The 25,238-nt window shown below is 34.4% G+C and overlaps 1 pseudogene; it reads left to right on the forward strand.

The window, feature by feature from the left end:
* Nucleotides 1-19,894: 19,894 nt before the first annotated feature.
* LOC117284771 overlaps nt 19,895-25,238 on the forward strand; it is a 58,151-nt pseudogene continuing 52,807 nt past the window's right edge.

The raw sequence follows: 25,238 nt of genomic DNA on the forward strand, positions 1-25,238 counted from the left end.
TATGTATATATATTCAGTCATAGTACATTTAATCCCTCTCTTTGACTGTTTCTATCATTTTATTTAAAAATCTTTCAAATTTAGGAGTTTCAGTATAAGGAGTCTATCTGTGGTGTTTTCTTTGTGTGGCAGTACTGTTTTAAAATTTTTTTTTGTTTATCCCATTTGGTTTTTGTAGCAAGTCAAATCTATAGCATGATATAACTTCTCATTTTGGAAAATTTTAAGCCATTGTCTGTGCAAGTATTGTTTCTACACAACCTTTTTATTTAACTCCTGTTGTGATACCAATTACATGTATATAAGATTTTTTTTTACTTGTTCACCTCTATGTTATTTTATCTCCCAGTTTCTCTCCAGGTGCCATCCATATTTCAATTTCTTTCTTCTGTCTTCATCTTCAATAACGTTAAACTCATTCAATTATTCCAATGATATTTTTCTCATCCTAGAATTCCTCCTTATTTGTTACAGTTTAAATTTCATAGATAAATAGTTTATACTAGCATAAGAGTTTCTGAACTTATCAAACATTTTAAAGTGTTATGACTAAAAAGTAAATATCTAGATTATACATGAGTTTTTTTATATTTTTCTTACATTTATGCAATTTTTTATTTTTTAAATTAATTTTATTTGTACATTTAAGATATAAAACATTATGACATATATCACTGAAAATTTGCACCTTTACATAGTGTCTCTTGGTGCTTACTTTTTTCACCATTCTCCTGGCCTCCCTTCTACCTCTCCACCCATCCTTATTCTAAAAGACTTTGTTACTATTTTTTCATATTCTCATATTATTTCCATTCCCTTCTTTCTTTTCTCCTACCCTTCCCACTTTCCCTCACACTTTGCACCTTCGCTTCCTATTTTATATTTTCTTGTACATGTTTTAGTCTTTATTGACACTTTCACTCTTGCAAACTAGATAAACTATTCAGTATTTGCATATATGTGCCTTATTTAATTCATTTTTGTATCGCCATAATGTGCATCCATTTAGCTATAAATGTCTCTACTTTTTCATTCTGTATGACTGAGTAGTATGCCATTTTATATATTTTTTAAAATGTTTTCATTATCCAGTCTCTCATTGATGGGCAATTGGGCTGCTTCTAAGTTTTAACTATTATAAATTATGCTAGTATGAACACAGGTGCACATATATCACTGTGGTATGATTCTTTTAATGCTTTGGGGGTGACACTCAGGAGGGCAGTAGCTGGATCAAATGGTACTTCCAAGCCTAGGTCTTTGAGGCAACTCCATACTGATTTCCACAGTGGTTACACCAGTTCTACAGTCCCACCAGCAGTGGAGCAGTGTTCCTCTTACACAACAATCTCTCAAGCATTTGTTATTGCTTGATTTCATCCATTCTTCCTGAGATGAGGTTGAATCTCAACATTGCTCTCATTTACATCTACTGAATGATGTTGAACGTTTTTTTTCATATGTTTACTTGCTATTTCTACTTCTTTGCCTGAGAAATGTCTGCTCACTTCACATGCCCCTTTTGGGGTTGGGTTTTTCAATTTGGGAGATCTAAATTTTAACTTATTTATATATTCTAGATAATAGAACTTTGTCCGAGGAACAGATGGTGAAAATTCTTTCCTACATTGTGGGTTGTCTCTTCACACTATTAGTGGTTTCTCTTACTATGCAGAAGCTTTTTAATAAGACATATCACTTGCTGATTGTGCTAGTTCATGGGCAACTGATGTTTTTTCATAAAATATTTTCCTACACCAATGTCTTCAAGAGTTCTACTTAACTTCTCTTCCAGCCAGTTTGATGTTTCTATTTTAATATTTACATCTTTGATCCATTTCAATTTTAGTTTAGTTCATGGTGAGGCAATTTGGTCTAGTATTAATCTTTGGCAAAATGAAACCCAGTTTTGCCAACATCATTTATTAAAGAGACTATCATTTCTCTAGCCATGGCATCTGGCTCCTTTGTCAAAGATGAGGTGACTGAGTATGTCTGGAGTTGTTTCTGTACCTTCCAATCTGTTCCACTGGTCCTCAAGTCTGTTTCTTTGCCAGTTCAATATTGTTTTTATCATAAAAGCTTTGTACTATAATTTAAAATTGGAGATTATGATACTCCCTACCTTGTCTTTGTTGCCTAGACTTTCTTTTTCTACTCTAGGTCTCTTCTTATTCAAAACGAATTTTTAGATTGTTTTCTCAAGGTCTGTGAAGTATGCTTCTAGAATTTCAATTGTGATTTCAATGAATGTTATTGCAGTTTTAGAAGTATGGCCATTTTCACTATGTTGATTCTTCCTACCCAAGAGCAAGGGATGTCTTTCCACTTTCTGATACTCAAAAGCTTTTTACAGAGTGCTGTAGTTTCCAGAGTAGATTCCTTTGATTTCTTTCATTACGTGGAATCCTAAGTATTTCAATTTGTTGGATGCTATTGTGAAAGGAATTGTATGCCCCATTCTGTATCAGTCAGTTTGTTTTATGTGTACAGAAAAGCTATTGATTTTTGTGTACTCACCTTGTATCCGGCTACTTTGCTGAATTTGATTATTAAGTCTAGAAGACGTTTGGTGTAGTTTTGGGGGTCATCTATATAGAGTATCATGTCATCTGCAAATAATGACAATTTCACTCATTCATTTCCTATCTTTGATTCCTTTTATTTCCTTCTCTTTTCTAATTGCTGTGGCTAATGTTTTGAAAACTATATTGGACAGGAGTTCTGATAGTAGACATCCTTGTCTTGTTCCTGTTTAAAATGTGAAGGATTTCAGTTTTTGACCATTTAGTATGATATTGCCTATTGGTTGTTCAAGGATGGCTTTTATAAGACTGAGGTAGAACATGTCTATTCTGATTTTCTGCAGAGTTTTTACCATCAGTGCATGTTAGATTTTGTCAAACATTTTTTTCTGAATCTATTGAGATGATCATATGGTTGTTTTCCTTGGCTCTATTAATATAGTGTATTGCATTTATCAATTTGCATAGTTTGAACCACACCTACATGCAAAGGATGAACCCCATTTGGTCAGGGTGTATGATCTTATTGATTCTTTGTACTGAGTATATTGCTACATTTTAGGTGTACAGCACAGTTGCATTCATTGTTGGGCTCTTCTACCTTACATGACAGGTCTTGGTTCTCATTTTCTCCCCTTCTCCCTGCCTTTCCTTCACCCCCTCAGCCCCTTTCCATTTACAAACACTTTATTTGTACGTTTCCCATCTTCTCATTTTTTTCTTTTTCATTTTTCCCCTTTCCCCTACCCTTCCCACTTTCCCTAAACCTTTAGCTCTTTTCTTCATATTTCACATTGTTAATTATCTCTTAGGATTTGCTGTACTATTATAGTTTTCCTCACCAGAGAAACTATTCAGTATTTATGCATGTGTGACTTATTTATTTCACTTAGGAATATATCCTCAATCTGTATCCATTTTCCCATGAATGAATCTAATTTCTCATTCTTTATGGGTGAGTAGTATTCCATTTTATAGGTAAACCACATCTTCTTTATCCAATTTCCAACTGATAGGCAAATGCACTGTTTCCAAGTTTTATCTATTACAAACTATGCTGCTATAAACATAGGTGCACATATATCACTGTGGTATGATTCTTTTAATTATTTTGGAAAGATGCCCAGCAGAGAGATGGCTGGGTCAAATGGAAACTCTAGTCCCAGCTCTTTGAGGTATCTCCATATTGATTTCCATAGTGGTTGCACCAGCCCACACTCCCACCAACAATGGAGAAGGATTCCTTTCTCCCCAAAACCCCAACAACATTTTTTATTGGTTGATTTCTTGATAACAACCATTCTTTGTGGGGTGAGGTGGAATCTCAGTGTTCTTTTCATCTGCATCTCTCAAATGACCAGTGATGTGGAGCATTTTTTCATATATTTATTTGTTGCTTTTACTTCTTTGTCTGAGAAATGTCTGTTCATTTCAGATGCCCATTTTTGAATCGGTCTTTATACTTGGGTGGGCTGATTGTTTTGAGTTCTTTGTATATTCTAGATAATAGTCCTTTGTCTGAGGAGCAGCTGGTAAAAATGTTTTCCCACATTGTAGGTTGTCTCTTAGTTCTGTTGATGGTTTCTTTTGCAGTGCAGAAGCTTTTTAATAAGATGAGATCCTAGTTGTTGATTCTTTCTGCTAGTTCCCATGCTACTGAGGATTTGTTCATAAAGTCTTTTCCTATGCCAATGTCTTCAAGAGTTCTGCCAGACTTATCTTCCCACAAGTTTAGTGTATCTGTTTTAATATTTAGAACTTTAATCCACTTGGATTTAAATTTAGTGCATGGTTAAGGATAAGGGTCTAGTTTTAATCTTTGGCCAGTTGAGATCCAGTTTTTCCACCACCATTTATTAAAGAGGCTATCTTTCCTCCAGTAGGGATGGTCAACTCTTTTGTCAAAAAAGATGCAGCTGAGTACATCTGGAGTTGTTTTTGTGTCTTCCAATCTGTTCCACTGATCCTCAGGTCTGTTTCTTTGCTAGTACCATGCTGTTTTTATCACAGTGGCTTTGTAGTGCAGTTTGAAATTGGTAATTGTTATACCCGCTGCCATGTGTCTGTTGCCTATGAGGGCTTTTGCTATTCTAGGTCTCTTATGGTTACAAATAAATTTTTGGGTTCGTTTTTCTAGTTCTGTGAAATATAGTGTTGCAATTCCAATTGGCATTGCATTCAATCTGTATAGCAGTTTTGGTAGTATGGAAATTTTCACTATGTTGATTCTTCCTACCCAGGAGCAGGGGAGATCTTTCCATTTTCTTATATCCTCCTTGATCTCTTTTTTCAGAGTGCTGTAGTTTTCAGTGTAGAGGTCTTTTGCTTCATTTGTAAGATTGATTCCCAGATACTTCATTTTTTTGGATGCTGCTGTGAAGGGAATTGTTTCCCTAATTTCTCTTTCAGTGAGTCTGTTATTTGTATATGAGAAGGCTATTGATTTTTGGGTGTTCATCTTGTATCCAGCTACTCTGCTCTTTTTTCTTAGTGTGAGCATTCAGTGCTATGAATTTTCCCCCATAGAACTGCTTTCATTGTGTCCCATAGATTCCTGTATGCTGTATTGGCTTTTTCACTTATTTGTAAAAACTGTCTAATTTCGTCTTTAATTTCCTCTGTGATCCATTGATTCTTTAGGAAAGTGTTCTTCAGTTTCCATGTGTTTGTCTTTTGGTGGAGTTTTTTGGGTCTTCAGTGTATCATATCATCAGCAAATAATGACAGTTTAACTTCTTCCTTTCCTGCCTTTATTGCTTTAATTTCTTTCTCTTGTCTAATTTCTATGTCTAATGTTTCCAGAACTAAATCAAAGAGGAGTGGCAATAGTGGGAATCCTTGTCTTCTTCCTGATTCTAAAGTGAAGGTTTTAAGTTTTTGGCCATTTACTATGACGTTGGCTGTTGGTTTTTCATAGATAGCCTTTATTAAGTTGAGATATAGACCATCTATTCCAATTTTTGCAGGGTTTTTATCATAAATGGGTGTTGAATTTTGTCAAATGCTTTCTCTGCATCTATTGAGAGGATCATATAGTTTGGTACTTGACTCTGCTAATATAGTGTATTACATTTATTGACTTATGTATGTTGAACCATCCTTGTATCCCTGGAATAAATCTGACTTGGTCAAGATATAGAAACTAGAGATATTTGTAGCTGAGTGGATGTACATTGAGGACATACTCAAGTGAAATTAATGGGACGCCATGTGTAAATACCATATAGTTTCTCTGGTGTGATAAAGTAAAAGTTTAAATAAGGGTCAAAATGTATAATTGATATTTTGTAATAGGAAGAAAATGCCTAATGTCTTTGGCCAAATGGAAGGGGTAGGGGAAAGGAAAAAAGGGAAGAAAAAAATAAGAGAAAAGGAAGAAAATGGAAGTAATGTCTTTGTAAATAGGCAAGGGTGGAGGTGGCAAGGGAGGCTAGCGGTATTGGGAAAAAAATAATAACCAAGATATGTCATGTAAAGGTACAAGATATCAGTGATGAATGCAACTGTACTATATATCTAATATATACCAATAAAGATTGTTTATAAAGAAAAAAGGGCAGTGTCAGACTGGGAAGCTTTGAAGTTCAGTTTGGGGAATTACAATTGTTCTGTAACTGTAAATTGTAATTGTTCTATAACTGTTCTGTAATTGTAAATGGGAATGCTTAGCTCTTTCATGCTTTTTCATATTTTTCTGTCTTGTATTTAGGTACTTGTCTCTTCTCAGTATTATTGAAAACGATGTCTTTGCCTCTCTGTCTGAACTTCACAAGAAGTATCCAAAAATAAACTGAGTCCTAAAAATAATTATTTCTGATTTCATTTTTTTCCAGGTCCTCTTTTGTCACCAGTTCAGGGTGTCCATGTGGTTATCATATTATTCCATCTCATTGCCCTTTGGTTTTTGAGACTTGCTTACTTGTCTCCTCATTTCAACCAATGCAGCCTGTTGTACCTTTGCTGAGGCAACCTTCTGCTCACTGTGGTCTTCAATTCTCAGCAAGCTACTGAGTGGCTTTTTCTCTGCTGCTCACAAGTACACCAATTTTGGGGTTCAGAATGGTGACCTTCTGGATCCCTGAGCTCATCTGTTGACTGGGTGGGCTTCTGGCTGTGCCCTGTTCACACTTTTCATGGTATCTAGAAGTGTCTCTTTCTGGGGCCCCTATGTAGCTGTTGTGTGGCTAGAGGCTATGCACCCCAGTTTCTGTTGTTTGTGCCAGCTTCTGGCTAGGGTCTCCGTGAACTTATGAATTGTATCAGGGCAAGCCTCTGGCTGTTGCTTGTGCACCTGTGTAGCTCTTTTCCAGGTGGGCCCTTGGCTATGGCATATGTGACCATGGCTCTGTGGTCAGGGAGGAGCCCTGGCTAGGATCCACCCACAGTTATACAACTCTGGTCTACACAGCTGCTGCCCCAGATCTGCACACACTTACTGACACTTATGCCAGGCCCCTGATAGAAGCTTCTATGCCTTGCAGTTTTTTTCTGGGTGGGCCTTTGGCCTGGTCGTGTGTGCCCAAACTTCTGGGGTTGGGGGTAAGCCCTGCCTGAGATCTGAATGCAGCTGTGCTGCTTTTTTCCATACTTCTGCTCCCTTGGATCTGTGCAGACTTACTGATGGTATGATGGCCTTTTGCTGAAGCTTGTGCACTTGTGCAGCTCTTTTCTGGGTGGCTTCTTAGTTTTAGTTCAAATTTTTACCTTTTACACGTCTTTCCATTTTTTGATGGAATGCTATTTATTGTGTATGAAAAATAGTTGAGTGAGATTATTTGGGGCTCTGGATTTTGCTGAATTTCAGGGACAGTTTAATTTTACTTATAGCAGGCAGTTAGGCTAAAAACAGATTATTTAATCCCAACCAGGGATTTATTGATTTATAATTGGTCTTTGGCTTTTTGAGGCTTTGTGTATTCAAGCTTACCCTCATCCTTGGTATGCAATCCTTCAGGGCCCCGTTTCAAATCATAAGTTTCTTACCAGGACTCCTCTCTTTTTTTTTAGGCTTCAAGGTCCAATTTTTCCCTCCAGATTTGAATTTATACAAATAACACATTTACATTTTTTTGTCTGTCTGTGAACATGCAAAGATGGTAAGATGAAAAAAGTAATGCCAAATCAATCTCACCCTTCTCATAAGAACTTGCTTCCAGAAGTACATAGCATCTTAGTAGTTTCACTGCCTCAAAGAGATCTTATTTTATATGTTTTCCAGATTGTCTAGCTTCCTCTGATGTATTAATGGTACAAAACAACATAGTTCATTAGTGCTTGAAAGAGTAAAACTGCTATAAATATTGTATCTCTCATATTCCAGTTGAGTTTATAATTAAAATTAATCATAATACTGATTGTAAACATTTGCATTATATAGTTAAGAAAAAACAATTTTCTTGAATATTTATAGGTATACAATCATTTTGGCTTATAAAATTCCTCTCAAAATTAGTTACCATGATTATGTCTTGTACATTAATTTGATCCCAGATATCTTCATAAATCTGTGCTGCAAATACAAGTGTTAATTTATCTTTAGCTATAATACTATGAATAACATCTTGTTCATAAATTTTGATCATTGAAAGTAATACATTTGTTTTATTGTGATACTCTGAGAATCAACTGAAATTCTTGTAGTGTTACCTTAAATTATCACTATTTAAATGTCTAGGGCTATGGACTGATTAGTTGATAGATTTAGCCATTTAATATTTGCTGAACATCAGCTTTGTATTAGGACCAGTTCTGGGAGGCTGTATACATAGCAGAGAGGAAGACACACTGGTAAACACAATAATGTAATAAAATAATAGCACACCAGATAATAGAATATTATTCAGCATATATACATATATGCATCTGTATATATAAATATATGTATTTGTATATATATATACATGATTATATACAATAATATATTTACATGCACATATGCTATAAAAGCCATAAAAACATTTAGGAAGCTTAAATGTGTATTATTATCAAGTTTAAAAAATGTAAAAAGTTTACACACTGTATGCTTTTAATAATATAACATTCCATTAAAGGCAGTGTGTAGCCTTTTTAGTTTGGATTTTTTAAATTAAAAGTGATTGCCAGGATTTACGGAAGGAGAGTTGAATAGGGGAAACATTTTGGAAATATGGGGGGCAGTGAAATTAATATGTATGATACTACAAGGTGAATATAAATCATTGTACATTGTACATGTCATTGTCATAAAATATAATGTAAATAAAACCAAAATAAAATACTAATGTAAAAAATCATGATGTGTTAATGTAAAATATGAGAATTCTCTGTACTTTGTACTACATTTTGTTGTGAACCTAAAACTGTTCTAAGATCACTTAGAGCCTTAGCATATGACAAGTATCCAGAGTACAACTGAGGATGAGGATGGGACAGGGATGATGCCTCTAAGGAAAACAATGGTGAGAAATGGGTCTGAAAAGAAGAGTGACTGTGATGAATCTAAAAAGGCAGGACAACATATTTGGCCTTTGTTTGGAAAGAATGGGTTATCATTAAAAGCTTTAGGCAAGAAAGGAGAATATCAGGTTCACAATTATATTATAATAAGGTAATTCTGGTTGCATAAACTAGAATGTTTTGAGAAGCAAAATTGGAGGCATGGAAGCCAGAAAGGGCACCATTGCAGTGACATAGCTGAGACAAATTTTGAGTATAGGTATAAAAATGGAGCAGAGATATGATGATCTTACTGCTGTTATTTTTTTCTGTATAATCTCTACTTTGGTCCATATTTCTTCTCTTTTCCCTTCACAACCAGAATCCTTGAGCTACCATTTTTTTCAAGAAAAACAATATTTTATTGGCAACTTTATTTCTGTTACTCTTTCAAAGTAATTTTTATACTCACATCATTTCAAATTGACTAGATTTCACTAAAAACATTGCGCAAATTTTGTTAAAATTTATAGTATTCTTGACCATGAATATGATTTTGCAAAAGTTTTTATGAAGCAAATGCCTCACAAATACATTTGAATTATGGTGAGGATTGATGATACTAATATATTTAAATTCCTGTGAGATCAACAAAATTAGAGCTGTTTTTTCTCACAGCTACATATATAGTTCAGGTGAAAGACATTTCTAATTCTTATTGCAATAAGAACCAGAGAAATTAATTTAATAAAATAATTATAGTACTGTACTCAGAATTGAAACCATGATGACCCACAGGAAAAATAAAGCTTTCATGTGTTAAAAATGTCACTTATTAACTCATTTATATGTTAACAACACATGTATAAAGGACTTTACAACTTAAATTTATACACATTTCTTATCTAATTTTATTTTTAAAATTTGTTTAGATCTTGATCTTGACAAGACTGCACAAATTGTAATATATGGTTAATGTGTATTTTTCCAGAATTTTATAATCTGTTTAGTTATTAGGGAGACACTTGCTCAGTACCTGCTATGTGTTCATTATTTTCTAAAAGCACTAGTAAATAGTATTGATTTGTATGAAATCTCTCCCTTTACTGTCTTACAATTCCATTGTCTCTCTGGAAAAAGACTAATGGTTGAAATAAATGTATCATTCACTGTTAACAAGAGAAATAATCTGAATATCTAGAGATGCACTTTTTACTAAATCTGAGATTTGCAGACTTTAAGCTGGCTAAGTTTGCATTATAGAATTTCATTTCTAAGTTATTCCTGAATAAAAAACATCTCCCCAAATTTTAAAATAATTGGTTTAATTTTAAAGTGTAAAATTACCAGGACAGAATTTTCATATAGTATGGTGTTTATGAAAATGTTTTACTTTCAAAATAGTAGTATGTTCTACTACTAGACATGTACCAACAAAAAGATTTAAGAAGTCAAATTTTCTGCATGGTTTCTCTCAATCTTTTCCATTGCAAAGTATTTTTATCCCAAAAAATATATTCTACTAAGGAGTGAAAGGATTTATGAGCACCTAAATCCTAATCTGCTTCTACCTGTGACAGCTTGCATTAATCTTTAAATCCTTTCCCTCTTTCTTGAAAAATGACAAAGTTAATCAGTGACAAAGTTAATTAGAATTTAGTTTTCCTAAAATGCTTCATCATTTTCAGCAATTTTATGGAAAGCTGAAAGATGCAGGTTAGTGAAAATATACGCAGTGATGCTAATCAAAATAATTGAAAAACTGGGGCCTTTATTTAGAATTAATCACTTTTTTCCATTCCTAGTTTTGAGTTTGTTATGAATTTAATTGTATTGCTTAAAAAGATATGCTGAAGTTTTAACCCCCAGGCCCTTGAATTAAACTTATTTGGAAATGATGTCTTTGTAGATAGAGTTCCTTAAGGTGAAACCTAATCTAATGTTATTGGTTTATTTGTCAGTAAAGAGAGACAAACTAAACTGAAGTGGGTGCAGTTGAAACTCAAGGAGCACTAAGGATTGCTGGTGAACACAAGAACAAAAAGCCAGCAAGAGGCCAGAAAGAATTTTAGAAAAGGATATAACTCTGTTGATACCCTGATTTCAGACTACCAGTTTCCACAACTGGAAGGGGATAAATTTCTGTTTTATGACACCTTGAATTTGGTGCTTTTTACAGTGGCCCTGGCAAAGTAATATAGAAATGTAAGCATTCCTAGGGAATAAAGAACATGAAGACAAAATTTCAAGATACAATGGGCTGAGACCTAGAGATTGGGGATTATTACATGTCATTGATCACATGCTTCTAAGAAGAGTAGTTAATATACAGGTGTGGTCATTATGAGCTTCAAGGAAGTGATTTACCCTTTTGTTATGACTCAAATTTTAATTAAATTTCATTTTGTGATAATTGTAGATTCATATGAAATTAGAATATTTGGACAAAATTATATTTCCTGGGATCCAGAAAAGAAGATATCATGTGGTTAAGGAAAACAGTATGTCTGATGCAATTATGTGAGACCCTCAAAAGAATAAAATAATGATTAAATGGGACTGAGTGCTCTCATATATGGAGTCTATGACTATGAATAATAATTCAGAAGACTAAAAGAAGAAAGCACTAAAGACAATCAGTGAAAATATAAATGAAGTTTTCTGTTAAACCTAGATTTATACAGTTTTGTGATTGTTTCCAAGGTGATTATGAGGAGATTTCAGGTAGGCATTGGTCTAAATGAACTGAAGTTTGTGATCATAGAACATTGATAGGAACTATATAAATATTACTGAATTTTACAGATATTACCAAATTAAAGAAGGAAGTGATATCTAGTCTAGAAAAAAGAAAGTAAAACTAACTTTTAAATACTTTGTTTTGGAATTTGGGATGATCTCAGACACATGGCATAAAAGGAAGTCCCAGGCATTTGTTCCCCTACAAAAATGAAAACAAGCAAACAAAGAAAAAAAAAAAAAAAAGAAAACCTAGAGACTGGCTAAAATAGCTTTATAGGAGCTCTGAAAAAAGTCAAATGTCTATTGGAACAAAATGAATGTTTATTCAAGAAGCAGCCACATTTCAAACCTCAGGAAATGTGATGTTGGCCCTCACCCTTCTTACATAGTCTCCAGCATGGCATTATGCAGTAGGAAAGAAGTAACCCAGCACCCTATTTCATCTCTCAAAATGGAGAAACAAATCAGACATTTTTACTATGTTCTAGCCCATGTAAACATGGCTTGAAATTTTAGTTGTAGGACACAAAATCTATAGGCAATAATAAGATGTCTTTCTGTACACTGATGATGAACATTCTGCCAAGGAAATCGGGAAAATAATGTCATTTACAGTAGCACAGAAAACACTTAGAAACAATATTTAGAGAGGACGTGAAAGATTTATAGACTTAAATATGTTAAATGATGGTCAATATCTGCTCAAGTACTTCCAGGAATTTCCGGCCACTGCTTGGTGTGGCAGTCAGTTACACATATAGTGTCTGAACAGATACTCTCAGTAAATAGCTCTAAAGAGAGTATTGTTCTGACCTTCATTTTAAGCTTCATTAGGAAACTTAATCTTAGTTTCAGTAGCTTCCCTAATGCCTTATGAGGTAACTAGTGTATTCTATCATTAGAAATTCCATTTCCAGAAAAAAGTTATTAATGTTCCATAGTGATAGTGCAGAATTTCACAAATATGAGGTGTAATCAAAATATACCTTGAATGTATAAATTTTGAAAATTTTAACTTTTTAAAGTTTCTATCAAAATAAATACACATTAGCCAGGGATTTAGCTCTGTGTTTCTGCCAGCTGCCTTGCAAATGCAACATCCCAAGTTCAATCCATCACACGCGCACGCACACACACACAAACAAAACAATACACATTGGCATGAATCCCCTTCAAAATACTTCCCTTTACTCAATAATACTTATCCCATCTTTCTTGCCACTTTCTGAACGAGTTCTTGAAATCTTTTTTATGTCTTTGTCAGATATGATTGAAAAAAATAATAATAACCTGAATGCTGTCACCAAGTGCCATCCAATAGAAAGAAAAGCTCATAAAAGCTTGAGATGTGTCCTTATCCACTTCGTTAACTAGATACAGCATTGTGCATCTTCTACTCTTTCTCAAAGTCAAAATGCCCATGAAAAGTGAATGGATTAAATTAAATGGATTCAGAACATTGAAGAAGCCATAGTAGGCAGCACAACTGAAGACAATCATGAAAGATGATTTCCAATCCCTCTTCAGAATGTAATAAGAAAGATTGGCTGAAAGTGTTAGAAATGAGGGGAAGAAGTTTGAGGGGAATCTGTGACAACATATATTTTTCCTGTAATAAATTTTAAATTTAATGTAAACATTCACTTATGTTTTCATCATGGTTGAGAATAATGCCTGCTTTGTGTCAAAATCTCAAAAAATGTTAGATGTGCCTGGCGTGATGGTGCACACCTGTAATCCCAGCACTTGGGAGGCTGAAGCAGGAGGATCGCTGTGGGTATGAGACCAGCCTGGGCTACATAGTGAGTTCCAGGTCAGTTTCAACTACATAGTGAGACCCTGTCTCAAACCCCCCCCAAAAATGTTAGATGTTCCCTCTGTAATCCTTAGCACATGAAGAAGACATCTGGTTCTCTGTAAAGTCTACTCATTTATGTTCTTAACTGTTAATTATATTTAGTCTAATCATTTTTTTCAAATTTAAAAGCAATCAAGTTTTTAAAGAATGTTTTCATTCAACTTCAATAAATTATAATTTGCTTATGCTAAAGTTAAATCATTTTAGAAGTTTAGAAGTTCACCATGACACATAAATGCATAAAAGCATACTTATCTCCATCACTGCAATATACACATCAAACTGTGTTTTATCATTACCAAAACTTCCCCTTGACTCCTTGATATCAACATTTCTGCCACTGTCAGGCTTCACAGATGCTTTTGTATTATGGCAAAAATATTATAAAATTTACTTTTAAATCATTTATGAGTTTACAGTTCAATGACATTAAGTACATTCACATTCACTTCTACATATCTTCAAAAATAATTAGAGTCACTTTTTCTGCTGTAGGCCCAGCTTGATGCTGTGGAAATGGGCAAGTTCATGAAATCCAGGAAGGTGGTGCTGGTGCAAGTCAAGTTTGAGGAGAGGTACAAGACAGAACAAGTGGTTTTTCCAGAAGCTTTGGTTTTAACTGTTTTTTTGTTCCCATAATTAAAATGCTTTTAAAAATGGTTAGAGTCATCATATTACAGTAATATATTCAAGCTCATATTTAGAGCAGTACTATTTATAAAGTTTATATCTAGGAAACAGCTTATATGCCCACTGCTACATGAATGGATAGAGAAAATTTGGAATTTACACCATCAATTTCCAGATCTTGTCATCTTTTGAAACTGAAACTTTTTACCATTAAACAACTTCTCCATTTTTTCAGCTTCAGCAATGGCCATTCTAATTTCTTTTTTTAAAAAAATAGTACCTGTTTGCAGTGCATTCATCATGGAGAGTTTGAATATGTGCAGAACATATTTTAATTATTTTTTATTCTCTTCCATTCCCATTTCTCCCTACTCCCTCCAATGCTTGTTCCCCTTTCTATTTGCAAAAGCTCTATTTCCAATTGTTTCTTCAATTCTTATTTTTCCATTTTTTTCCTTCCTTTCCCCCCTCCCCATCTGTTGTTCCTTTCCCCATTTGAAAAAGATCTCCCTATTTCCTACTATCTTTAATTTTGCTCTTTATGTATCTTTCAGGTTGCTCAGATTAGAATAACCTTGTAATATTGAAACTTATGTGTCTGATATATTACTTAATATTATGGTCTTGACATGCATTCATTTACTTATAAATGCCTCAAGTTTATCCTTCTTTATGAGAAAAAGAGTACTTCGTTCTGTATAAAAACCACATTTTCTTTATCCATTCATGTGTTCATGGGCATATAGACTGTTTCCAAGATATAGCCTTTATAAATAGTACTGCTTTAAACTTGGGTATGCATATATCACTGTTACATGATGAATCTAGCTCTTTGGGGAAGATACTTGGAGGTGGAAAAACTGGGTTGAATGGAATTTATATTTTTAGCTTTTTCTGAGGAATCACCATACTAATCTCTATAGTGGTTGTATTAGTATACATTCCCATAAACAGTACAAAAGTTTTTCTTCCCCCTGCACCCCCACAACTTTGCAGGCATTATTTATTTAACTTCTTGATGATGGCCATTCTTTCTGTACTAAGATGATGTCTCAGTGTTATTCTAACTTGAATTTTTCTAATAACCAGCTATGTTGAACATTTTTTCTGCCTGTATAAATTTGACTATTCTGTATAGTTCATGTAAATGAAACCCTACAATATTTATCCTTTTATGTGTAGCTTATTTCTCTTAGCATAATGTCTTCATGGTTCATATATGTTTACACATGGTAAAATATTCTTGCAGTTTAAAGCTGAATAATATTCTGTTAGATATATATGCTGTGTTTTTAATTCAGCAATCCATCGGTGAACATTCAGTTTATTTAAACTTTGGGACTTTTTGAATAAAGTGTTATGAACACTGGAAAGGAGATATCTGTTTGAATCTCTACTTTCAGTTCTTTTGAATAGACACACAGAAATGGAATTGTTGGATCAGATGGTAATTCTGTATCGACTATTTTAAGATACTGCTACTTCATTTTCCAAAGTGTCTGTACCATATAATATTCTCAAGTGTCCAAATTTCTCCACATCATGTCTTGTACTTTTTGTGTGTGTTTAAAATTATTCTTCAGTATTTTACTGTTTTCTGAGTGTTAAAATTATTTTAAGTTAAATCTCTGATACTCATTCTTGTTGAATAGAAAACAAATGTTGACATTTTTATTTTGTGTCCTGCAACCTTGATGAAATCATTTATATACTCCAATCCTTGTGTGTGTGTGTGTATGTGTGTGTGTGTATCCATGTGTGTGTGCTTGTATTCCTTAGGATTTTCTACATACAAGATTGTGTTGCATTGAAAAGTCTGTTGTGATTCTGATGGGCTTTCTGTATAATTGATATAGTGTAATAGGAAGAAAAGGTGTAACAGTGTAGGGGAAGAGCAAGGGGTAGGGGAAAGGTAAAAGGGGAAAAGAAAAAATATGTGAAAAGGAAAACATAGAAACAATGGCATTGTAAATAGGAGGGGTGTTTCCAAGATTTAGCTATTATAAACTGTCACTATAACCATGAGCGCTCATATGTCACTGTAGTATGATGCTTTTAATTCATTTGGGAAGATACCAGCAGGGGAATATCTCGGTGAAATGCGACCTCTAATCCTAATTTTTTGAGGAAGCTCCACACTGGTTTCCACAGTGGTTACACCATTCTGCACTCTCATTGTGTGGAAAAGGATTTCTTTTATCCCACAGCTACACCAGCATTTATTGTTGGTTGATTTCTGGATAATAGCCTTTCTTTCTGGAATGAGATAGAATCTCAGCATTGCATTCATTTGCATCTCTCAAATGGCCAGTGATGTTGGACATATTTTCATATATTTGTTTGCCTTTTCTACTTCATCTCAGAAGTGTCTATTCATGCCCATTTTTGGATTGGTTATTTAATTTTCGTTGGGCTGATTTTTTTTCAATTCTTTATATGTCCTAGACATTAGTTCTTTGTCTGAGGAGCCACTGGCTAAAATAGTTTCTCATTCTGTGGGGATTCTTTTTCTTTTTCTTTCTTTTTTTTTTTTTTTTTTTTTTTTTTTTTTTTTTTTTTTTTTTTTTTTTTGGTACCAGGGATTGAACTCAGGACCTTGTGATTGCAAGGCAGGTGGTGGAACCACTGAGCTAAGTCCCCAGCCCTGTGGATTGTCTTTTAACTCTGTTGGTGATTTATTTTCTTGTGCAAAAGAGTTTTAATAAGGTGAGGTTCCAGTTGTTGATTCTTTCTAGTATTTCCCATGCAATCTGGGTTTTGTTCATGAAGTTATTGCCTGTGCCTATGTACTCAAGGATTCTACCTATTCGCTCTTCCAGCAGATTTAGTGCTTCTGTTTTAATATTTTGATCTATTGCCCATTTTTACCTGAGGCATTTAAGTTAATATGATTACTGGTTAGGATGTTAATAGGATTAACACTTAATGTTTGATATTTTTCTCCTTCTTTTTTGATTCCCCATATTCTTCCATTGCAATCTCCCATTCTATTAAATTCTTATTTTTATTGCATCATTTTCATTTCCTAGTCAGTTGCTTAGTATGTTTTCAAAAATAGTTTTCTTAGCAGGCCTAGGGATTATGCATTCATATCTTAATTAAATAATCGAGGAAAGATTAATACTAGTTTAGTTTCAATAATATACAAAACATGTTCTTGTATATATTTCCATCCCTACTGCGTTTTTTTGTATGCATAAACCCATAAGCAATTTTATACAATGTGTCCATAAATATATGTGAGATTATCATTTTATTCAGTTCTCTTTTTTATCAGATAAAAAAGCAAAAATATCATGAGCAAAAATATATTTATATAGTCCCATATTTACCTATAGTTACATTAAAATAATGTTCCTCATTGATTTGTGTGGATTCAAATTGCAGTCTGGAGTCCTATATTTAACACTTTTGTGATCATTTGCTTACAACCTGAAGTATTTCTTTCAGTATTTCTGGTGGAACAAGTCTAGTAATGATGAAATTTTGGTAGGTAGAGATTGTTAAGTTCTCATTACTTTTGAATTATAATTTACCAGGTAGGGAATTCTTGTGTAACAGTAGATTTCTTTGGGTACCGTAAATACATCATCCCACTACCTCTGGCCACTGTCACTTCTAAAGAGAAAAAAATGTCATTAATTTTATGGAGCATCCTTTGTATATGATGAGTTATTCTTCTCTTCTGGCTTTCAGGATTCTCTTTTTATCTTTGGCATTTGACTAATTATGCTATATTCCTTTCAAGATCTCTTTGAATTTATTCTGTTTTCAATCAAGTTTTCCCCATTTTAATTAAAATATTCTTTCTTCTCTGTAGATGGGTATATTATCACATATATGTTGCCTTTAATGAAGTCTTACAGATTTCTGAGCCATTGTTCCTTTTTCTTTTTTCTTAAAATGCGTGGTCTTAATTCACTTTTCTTTAGGCTTACTTATCCTTTCCGCTGCTGCTCATATCTGTTACTGAATCAATGTCATGAATTTTTATTTTCAACTCAAGTATTGCTATTCATTGCTTTTTTACAATTTATAGTCATAGTCCAATATGGTTTCCATTAGTTCTTTAATCATACTTAAAAGACTTATGTAGAGGCTGTGTCTAACAAGTACAGATGATGGCATTCTCAAGGGGACTCTATATCCATTGTTTTTTTCTCACTCTGTGTATGAGCCATCTTGTTTATTTGTTCATCTCATATCTTTTTTCAAACAATCTAACACAGTACCTTTAATAACCATATTTTCCCATTCTCAAAGGGAACTCCATTTTTGCTCCCACTGTTGTTATTGGTTTGTTTAGTTAATTTTATTTCTAAATTGATTCATTAAATATGTATTCTTTTTTGTATGAGGCTGCTGAAGCTTTTACTCAGCATTTGTAGAGGTTATGTGAAAAAATAATTTTCTCAGTATTTTGCACCTAGTTCTTTTCGTGAATTTTTGGGCCCACATTCTATACTCAGCCAGGCAATTGGAAACTAAATAATCCTTCACTTTCTACTTGTGTAATGTTGCAGGTTTAGCCAGGAGCAATATTTTTAGGCCTTCTCATAACATTCTTGGATGTTAACACAGCTAAACACATGCATGTGGCCATTTAGAGTGTCATGACTATATCTGAGCTTCTTTGGCCATCTTAATTCCTATAATTTCTTTTTAATATTTTCAGGTAGCTTATTTCATGCAACCATGAAGTTAATAAATTTCTTCTCATTTTTTTGACAAATACTCCAACAGAATAAAAAAAAATACCTTCTGGGTAAGCTCCATTTCTAGTGAAAGAATGACAAATTTGCAGTAGATCTTTTCAGGGAGCCATGAGAGAAGTTGAATAATAACAATTGTCTGTGATGAAACTTCAACAGGGTTCGAGTTTTACTGTGCCTCCTGGCTGTGAATCTATTCATATTTACCGGAACTGAGGGCTGTGGGTGTCCAAAACTATGATAGAGCTAGAGGAGTAGAAAATGGAGATAGGATGAGTCAAAATGCCATGAAACTTACTATTCTTACTGAGACTAAAACTTTTTTAAAAAAATAAATGTTCCTAGTTTGCTGCAAATGTTTGCTCAATTTCCATAGTTCTGAGAAAGTTAATTCTGTTGATTTGTTCCTGTTTTCTCACTACTTTCATGGTGGAAGAAACTTCGTCATTTTTGCTAACCAGCTCTGTATATATTTATAAATTATATTTTATTGGCACACAGTCATACTCGTTCCTTTATGTTTTGTCTCCTTATATCATTGCAATGCAGACTGATCAATCATGATAGAGGCTCTATGCACCCCCCCCAATCTAAAATACTTACTATCTGGTCTTTACAGAAAACTTATACCAATACATTTTGTAAGTGCATACTAAAGACAACCAAGAAATCATCTTCTATATTCTAAAGATTGAAATTTTACATTCTAATTGATGAATATGAGTGGAAAGCCACTTTGATTTTATTAATATAATCCTATTAGTGTGAAATAGTATGTCCCCATTTTTCATGCCACTCTTTACTCCTTTTTTCTTGAGAAAAGAGGCTTTTTTATAGTGTGTTGAAAATTAGACTAGTTCAATTTGTGATGCTGGCTTAGAACTCAGGTTTAAAAACCCTGCACCCAGAAAGTCTGATAGAGTAAATATGAGATAAAATGATAAGGTCAATATTTTCAAGTGTTTCAGAATTCTGATATATATTATACTATTATTAAGAATTGTGTGAGTTTTATGTCATCGGCCCTGCTTGGACTCAGAGCCACCTCTGCTGTGCGGCCCGGCCCAAACTACGGGCCTCCTCTGGAGCCACGCCAGTTCCAGTGGACGCCAGTGATTGGCTCTGACACAGCTCCAGGTGAGTGAGTTTTGCTTCATTGGCCCGGGTTGGACTCAGAATCACCTCTGCTGTGCGGCCCGGCCCGAAGTATGGGCCTCCTATGAAGCCTAGCCATTTCCAGTGGACACCACTGATTGGCTCTGAAACAGCGCCAAGAGGGTAGCCACGCTGGGGCCTCTGAGCACCACCCACTATTAGGTCCCCTAATTTAGCCAGTCCTTGGATGCACTCTGCAGAGGCATGGCGGGCTATAAAGGGTGGTGATTGATCCTGATATGTTCCTGATTGTATCGATAGGGATAAAGGATAGGGATGGATTTGATAAGTTGTTTGCTCAATTATGAAAATGGGAATGTCTATAAGTCATTAGAGAATCAAAGGCTGGGACGCAACAATATCAGGAAGATTTAATGACCCAGAGATTGAATCAAGGGCAACCCAACAGAAAAAATAAAGATGAGAAAACAAGCAAGCCACTAAGACAGACTTCCAGTCCACCAATGACAAACAGTAGAGCAAAGGAGGATGAAAAATCAGATAGTGAACCTCCAGGACACTCAGAACTCACAGCACAGGAAGTAAAAAAACTGATTAATCAAGCTCTAGAAAAATTCAAAACAGAAATTATTTCCCAGATAATGATAGAGATGGTGAGTAAAATGAAAGACATGATTTGAGGTTCCAGAACAGAAACTGACAAAAAAATAGATGAGCTTAGGAACATAATAGAAGCCATGAAGACCCAGCACAAGAAACAAATGGAAACAATGAACACCCAACATAGGAAAAAAATGCAATCCATTAAACAGTTTCAAAGAGATATTCAGGAGATTAAAAACTTTATTGAAAGCATATACAACAGAAAAAAAAATTGTGAGAATAGAATTTCAGATATAGAAGATAGGATAGCAGACAGTGGCAATGAAAAGAGAGGTCTCTTTCTTTTGTTTTTCTGTTTTTGTTTGTTTGTTTTTTTGAGACAGGGTCTCACTATGTAGTTGAGGCTGACCTGGAACTCATTGTGCAGTCCTGCCTGGTCTCGAACTCACAGCAATCCTCCTGTCTCAGCCTCCCAAGTGCTGTTATTACAGGCATGTGCCACCACACCTGACAAAGAGAGGTCTCTTAAAAACAGTCAGGGAGCATGAGAAATCGATCCAACAACTCCTAGATGATGCATAGAAAAATAACATAAGACTGATAGGAATCCATGAAGTACCAGGAGAAAATGCAAATGACTTAAAAAAGCTGTTCACAGAATTAATGACAGAAAACGTCCAAAACAGAAGGGAAGAATTAGACATACAGATAATTAGGCATATAGGACACCAACTAGCTGCAATAAAAAAAAATCTATAACTAGACATATAATAATGAAGGTCCCAAGAAATCCACCAGAAAAACAAAATACTACAAGCAGTAAGAGAAAAGAAACAAATCACAGGCAAAGGAAAGCCCATCAGAATCACAGCAGACTTTTCAACACAAACCCTCAGGTCAAGGAGAGCCTGAAGTGAGGTATTTCAAGACCTAAAAGAAAACAACCTACAACCAAGACTGATGTATCCTGCAAAATTCTCTTTCAAAATGGGTGAGAAATAAGATACTTCCACGACAAAGAACACTTGAGAAACTTCATGAATACTAAACCAGCACTACTAAGAATTTTAAACAATATCCTAGAAAAAGACAATGAAGATCACAACACCAGGAGGCCCAACAGAGCAAATCAAGTAGCCAAGGCAAGAAACTAAAAGGAGAGGACAAAAAATAAAAAGAGTCAACAAAAGGACAATAACATGACAATAAAAAGTCAGTACATATCTGTTATAACTGTCAATGTCAATGGCCTCAGCTCACCAATCAAGAGAAAGATTGGCAGAATGGATTAGGAAGCAAAATCCAACAATATGTTGTATACAAGAAACACACCTAGTGCAAAAGGAAGCCCATAGACTGAAAGTAAAAAGGCAGAAAACAATTCTCCACTTGACAGCAGCACAGAAAAAAGCACGGGTAGCAATCTTATTCACAGACAAAGCAAACTTCAAACTAAAACTGATTAAGAGAGACAAACAAGGCCACTTACATCCTTGTAAATGGGACAATTCAAGAGGAAAAAATGACAATCATGAACATATGCCACCAACTATATAAATCAAATAATAAGTAACATGAAAAACCAAATAACCACTACTACAATTGCAGTGCGGGATCTGAATATCCCACTAGCACAAATAGACAGATCATCTAGGCAAAAAATCAACAATGAAATAATAGAACTGAACAAAGCTTTTGAACGTATGAACTTATTAGACGTCTATAGAGTGTTCCACCCCACAAAATCAGAATATACATTCTTTGCAGGTCCACATGGGTCATTCTCCAAGACACATCACATACTAGCACACAAAACAGCTTTGAATAAATGCAAAAGAATTGAAGTTGTTCCCTATATATTATCAGATCACAGTGAAATAAAGCTGAACATCAATAACATAAGAAACCATAGGAACTACACAAACACATAGAAATTGAATAACACTCTTTTGAGCAATCAATGGATCACAGAGAAAATTAAAGAAGAAATCAGACAGTTTCTACAAATAAACAAAAATGCCAATAAAACCTACAGGAATCTATGGGACACAATGAAAGCCGTTCTACATGGAAAATTCATATCACTGAATGCCCACATTAGGAAAACAGAGCAAGCTCAAATAAACAACCTAACGATGACTCTTAGACTCCTAGAAACACAAGACCAAGAAAAACCCAAAGCTCGAACAATAGAGGAAATTATAAAGATTAGAGCAGAAATCAATGCAATGGAAACTAAGAAAGCAATACAAAAAATAAATGAATCGAAGAGTTGGTTTTTTGAAAGACTAAATAAAATTGATAAACCCTTAGAAAACCTTATCAAAAAAAGGAAAGAAAAGGCTCAGATTCATGCAATCAGGAATGAAAAAGGAAAAGTCACAACAGATCCCACAGAAATCCAGAAGATCATTAATACATACTATGAGAAACTCTATTCTAATAAAATGGAAAACACAGAAGAATTGCACAGATATCTAGATACTTATGAATTACCACAGTTGAACAAAGAAGATAAAAACATTTTAAACACCCCAATCACAATCAGTGAAATTGAAAATGTAATTAAAAACTTACCAACAAAAAAAAAGCCCAGATCCTGATGGATTCACTGCTGAGTTTTGCAAGATATTTAGAGAAGATCTACTGTCACTACTCTTCAAACTTTTCAATGAAATTGAAAGAGAAGCAGTACTTCCAAATTCATTCCTGGAAGCAAATATGACTTTGGTTTCCAAACCTGGGAAAGATGTAATAAAAAAGAGAACTACAGGCCAATCTTCTTAATGAATACAGATGCAAAAATCCTTAATAAGGTACTAGCAAACAGAATACAGAGGATCATCAAGGAGATCATTCATCCCGACCAAGTCAGATTTATTCCAGGGATGCAAGGATGGTTCAATATATGTATATCAATAAATATACTACACTATAATAACAAAGTCAAGGACAAGAACCACATGATGCTTTCTATAAATGCAGAAAAAGCATTAGACAAAAATCAACACCCATTCATGATAAAAACTGCAAAAAATTGGAATAGGTGGTCTATGTCTCAACTTAATAAAGGCTATCTATTAAAAACTAACAGCCAACATCATATTAAATGGCCAAAAACTGAAAACCTTCACGTTAAAATCAGGAACAAGACAAGGAAGCACACTATCACCACTCCTCTTTGATATAGTTCTGGAAACATTACCCACAGCAATTAGACAAGAGGAAGAAGTTAAAGCAGGAAAGATAGGAAAGAAAGAAGTTAAACTGTCATTATTTGCTGATGATATGATACTCTACATTGAAGACCCAATAAACTCCACCAAAAGACTTCTTGACATAATTGACACTTTTAGCAGAGTACCTGGATAGAAGGTTAACACCCACAAATCAATAACCTTCTTGTACACAAACAACAGACTCACTGAGAGAGAAAAAAGGGAAAAAATTCCTTTCACAATACCACCCCAAAAAATGAAGTATCTGGTAATCATCCTAACAAAAGAAGCAAAAGACCTCTACACTGAAAACTATAGCACACTGAAAAAAAGAGATCTAGGAGGATATAAGAAAATGGAAAGATATCCCCTGCTCCTGGGTAGGAAGAATCAACTTAGTGAAAATGGCCATACTACCAAAACTGCTATACAGATTCAATGCAATACCAATTTAAATTCCAACACTATACTTCAAAGAATTAGAAAGAAGAATCCAGAAATTCATTTGGAACCAGAAGAGACCGAGAATAACAAAAGCCATCCTAGGCAACAGACACATGGCAGCGGGTATAACAATTCCCAATTTGAAATTATACTACAAAGCCACTGTGATCAAAACAGCATGGTACTGGCAAAGAAACAGACCTGAGGATCAGTGGAACAGATTGGAACACACAAAAACAACTCCCGGTGCACTAAGCTACCTCATCTTTGACAAAGGAGCTGAAAGTCCCCACTGAAGGAAAGATAGCCTCTTTAATAAATAATGTTGGAAAAACTGGGTCTCAACCTGCAAAACATTAAAACTAGACCCATATCTGTCACCATGAACTAAATTAAAATCCAAGTGGATTAAAGATGTAAACATAAAAACAAAGCACTAAAGTTGCTGGAAGATAAGTAGGCAGAACTCTGGAAGACATTGGCATAGAAAAAGACTTTACGAACAAATCCTCAGTAGCATGGGAACTAGCAGAAAGAATCAACAACTGGGATCTCATCATATTAAAAAGCTTCTGCACTGCAAAAGAAACCATCAAGAGAACTAAGAGACAACCTACAATGTGGGAAAAACTTTTTTTTTTAATTTTATTGAGTTTATTGGTACATTTTAGGGATACAGTACAGTTACATTCATTGTTGGGGTCATGTACCTTTACATGGCAAGTCTTGATTCTCATTTTTTCCCCTTACCTCTGCCCTCCCTTCACCCCCTCCTCCCCTCCCCATCTACAAACACTTTATTTTCATCTTTTCATTCTCTCACATTTTTTTCTTTTCCCTTTTTGTTCTTCCCCTACGTATCACACCTTCCCTACACCTTTAGCTCCTTTCCTCCCATTTCTAAATGTCAGTAATCTTATTAGAATCTTATGCATTGTTGCAGAATATTCACACCAGGGAAACTATTCGGTATTTA

Source organism: Fukomys damarensis, unplaced genomic scaffold (assembly GCF_012274545.1).
Source record: "Fukomys damarensis isolate Sample0158 unplaced genomic scaffold, DMR_v1.0_HiC HiC_scaffold_39, whole genome shotgun sequence".
NCBI classification, from domain to species: Eukaryota; Metazoa; Chordata; class Mammalia; order Rodentia; family Bathyergidae; genus Fukomys; species Fukomys damarensis.